The 3,376-nt window shown below is 62.5% G+C and overlaps 1 protein-coding gene across 1 annotated transcript in view; it reads right to left on the bottom strand.

Annotated features, from left to right (window-relative positions):
* The window catches only part of IHH (Indian hedgehog signaling molecule), a 13,651-nt gene that overhangs the window by 6,200 nt on the left and 4,075 nt on the right, over positions 1-3,376 (bottom strand). The window lies entirely within an intron of this gene.

Raw genomic sequence — 3,376 nt, 5'->3', positions numbered from 1 at the left:
AAGTGGGGGGCGGGGGGATGTTGGAGCCGATTTAACACGCTCAGACGGGGCTGGAGGGGTGGGGGGGAGGACACGCTACCCCAGATGGGAGCATGTGGGGGGTTTCTTCTGCCGCCACATGCCCTCCCTCTCCCTCCCGCCCACCATTCACATGGTAATGAGGACAAATTGATGGAGAGACATCCATTGTGGTACCCACCAGCCCGGCCCTTCTGCCGGCCACCCACCGGCAACCCCATCCATCACCACCCAGCGGACACCCTGGTGGGACCCCTGGGACCTGCCTGGGGCTGGCACCCCGGGAGATGGGGCTGCTTCAGGTGCCCACGAGCAGTGGGGCAGCCCCTAGGTTGCCCTGTCTCTCCCGGGGCTGACTGATTAGGGAGGGGGGGCATCCAAGGAAGGAAGAGCCCTCCATAGGTCCTGTCTGTCAGCTAGACATAATTTTGTCCTCACCATGGGGCTTTATGGGGCTATAGGGGAGTTAATGGAGATTCAGGAGGTGAAAGACCCCCAGAACCTTATTTATGAGTCCCTTCCTCTTGCTGCCCTGGGGCTGGCCCAGAGCCAGGGCCCCCCACTTTCCCTGCTTCCACCCCAAAGGAGCCCCCCCAAAACCCTGCAGCAACCTCCCAGCGAGGCAAAGAGCTGTTCCCCCATACTCACTGATACCATAAAACCCTGGGCCTGGACATGGGCTGCCCACAGCATCACAGGGCACCCCAAAGGGCACATCCTCTCCCCATGCATCCCTGGCCTCTGGCTCCCCCCACCGTGCCTGCGATGGCAGCCTGATTGAAATTTCACTCCATAAAGTGCCTCTCGAAAGCCTGACCCCGTGCCCCCCCCAGGGACCAATTTGTCCTTCTCTGTAATAAGAACCTAATTAAATTAGCTCAGCCGCCTCACAGAGCCCTTAAATTAGCCGTGGTGATGAGGGCCCTTGCTGACAGCCTGCTGCCGAATTGCTCCGCACTCACTATGCTGTGGGGTCCAGGGAAAGCCCTGGGGGGACCCTGCTCCCAGGTCCCCCCGGGGACAGCAGGGCAGGGCAGCCTGGAGATGGGGCGGGGGGTGCACAGAGGGGCACATGGGTGGGACAGGTACGGGGAGGCTGTGTGGGGTGCTGGCTGGTGGTCGTCCCTTCTGCTGGCATGGGGATGGGTTGGAGGGGGGCCAGAGCTGGCAAGGGGCAAGGGGACAGAACCAGCAGGGACTAGCCCTAGTGTCACTGGAAACCCATCGTACAGGGTAGGGGGTCCATCTTCTCTTGGAGTACTGGGTTAGTGGGTGTTGTGGTGATGGAGATGGTGGGAAAGGGTGTCCCAGCACAGCTGGGCGCTGGGGCACTGGGCCCAGACCGGGATGGAGAGGTGTCCCCGGCAGTCCCACAGCGGTTGTCCCTCCTGCACCCTGCCCCACTTGCCCTAGTTTCCATGCAGCCCCAATGACAGCTTGGTCCCATGTAGGCTGGGTCACCCCTGTAGCCTCCGGCTGCCCACCTCCCCTGGGTATGGGGGCGTGGGAAGGGAGAGCTCACCCTTACTGGTGGATGGCACTGGGGTGGGCAAGTCTTGCTCCTGGAGAAGTGCAAGATGCCCTCTAGCCCTGCCTGCCCTGTTTACGATGGGCAGAAAGCGTCCCCGATCCCTGCCTGCCCTCCCCACACCAGAGCTCGGAGTGCCCACCTGGGAGATGATGGATTTATTGGGCTGTGTCCCCAACCAGGAAAGGTACATCCAGTGAAGAGACAAAAATACACCTGCCATTGGCCGCGCTTGCGCTCTCCCATTTTGCCCTGGACAACAATCACCATAATAAAAACTGTGCTTTAAAATAATCTTTAAATAATTTCTGCTTTTTGTTTTTTAAAAAAAAAATCATACCCCCAACCAAACAGCTTTCGCCCTGCCCACTCCCCATCTCACCCTGCACGCGCCCACGCTGCCTCCCGTCTACGGTACATACAAAGAGCAGATAAATAAATAAAGACGCGTGATGCTGCAGGGGGGGATGCGGGTCACTGACCCCCCCCCAGCCCCCTCACCTTCGCTAACATGGAGCCAGGGGAGGCTGAGGCTCTAGCTAGGATTTTAGGGGGGAGGACTGTGGCTGCAGCTCTGATGGGACTCCCCCCAGGTCCCGGGAGCGGGTGAGCAGCAATGAGTTACCCTGAGGGTTTGGGGTGCTGGGGGGTCAGGGAGGTCAAGCCAGGCAGGGTCTGGAGCTTGGGGAGTTTTTTTAGCTTTGGGGTGGGAAAGGCATGGCTTTGGGCTGAGCCAGCTCAGGGTGGGATGCTGGGAAGGCAAGGGAGTGAATGCTTTCTCCTCAGCCACTTTCCTTCCCCCAGCTCCAGCAGGTGGGGGCTGCAGTCCCGGCTCTTCCCACCCCTGCTCCCACCAGTGCATGCCCATGCCTGGCTGGCATTCGCACCCTCCTGCCCGCATGCCTGCCTGCCCAGCCCCCTCTTGCCAGCCAGAGCCCCCCATGCTGTCGCAGCATCCCCACGGGCATGCCTGGCCGGGTGGCTACGGTGCGGGCTTTGGGCAGAGCTTGGGGTCCTGCTCCCCAGTCTCTCACTCCAGCAGCACTCACATCACCAAGTCAGGGGTCTCGTGCCAGAGCCGTGCCAGCCCCTCCAGCCCTGCCCGTGCTTGGGCACCCCAGGTATACAGGGGCTGGTTTTGGGTGCTCCCCTGCACCCACAGTCAGGGCAAAGGGCAAGGCACAGTCCCAGTACCTGGGTCACCCTCCTCCCAGCTGCCATGTCCCAGGGGTGGGAAAGGCATCGCCCACCCTCCCGCCTGGCCTGCCCAGCAAAGGGCCCTGGGCCCCCTCTCCCAAAGCCTTCCTGCTGGGTGCAGGCAGGCTGGGAGCCCTGCAGGAGCAGCCTGCAGCCAGGGGTTCTCCTCTTCCTGCCCCCCCTCCGTCTATCAGACCTCCGTCGTTAGCTAATTCTGCACACGCATACGCACATCACACACACACACAAAAATAGCAGCATGTGGATCCAGCTGGGGGCGCCCCCATGCCCAGGGGGGACACCTTTTGTACGTCCCCCCTGCCCCCAGGAGCAGGGGGTGAGGAGGGGGCGGTGGGCATGGAGGAGGCACATCGGGGAGCCCCAGTGTCCCCCAACTGGGAGGTGGCTGTGCCCTGAGCAGGCAGGACTGGAGGCAGCTCCCCGTGGGCACCCAGCTTTGGAAGGGGGTGCTGGCCCCCAGTGAGCTGCCCCGCAGCCACCACCTCCACCAGCAGCGCCGGCCACAGCTGGGGTGCACCCTCAGCTCTCTGCCCGGGGTACCCCCAGTGGGTGGAAGCTGTCGGGGGGCAGGAGCAGCCTGCCTAGGCGGTAGAGGAGCCCCGAGTACCCGGG

Source organism: Egretta garzetta, unplaced genomic scaffold, assembly GCF_000687185.1.
Source record: "Egretta garzetta isolate BGI_Z169 unplaced genomic scaffold, ASM68718v1 scaffold219, whole genome shotgun sequence".
Classification (NCBI taxonomy): domain Eukaryota; kingdom Metazoa; phylum Chordata; class Aves; order Pelecaniformes; family Ardeidae; genus Egretta; species Egretta garzetta.
Note: the sequence above shows the minus strand (reverse complement) of the source record. Positions and strands in the feature narration are given on the sequence as shown.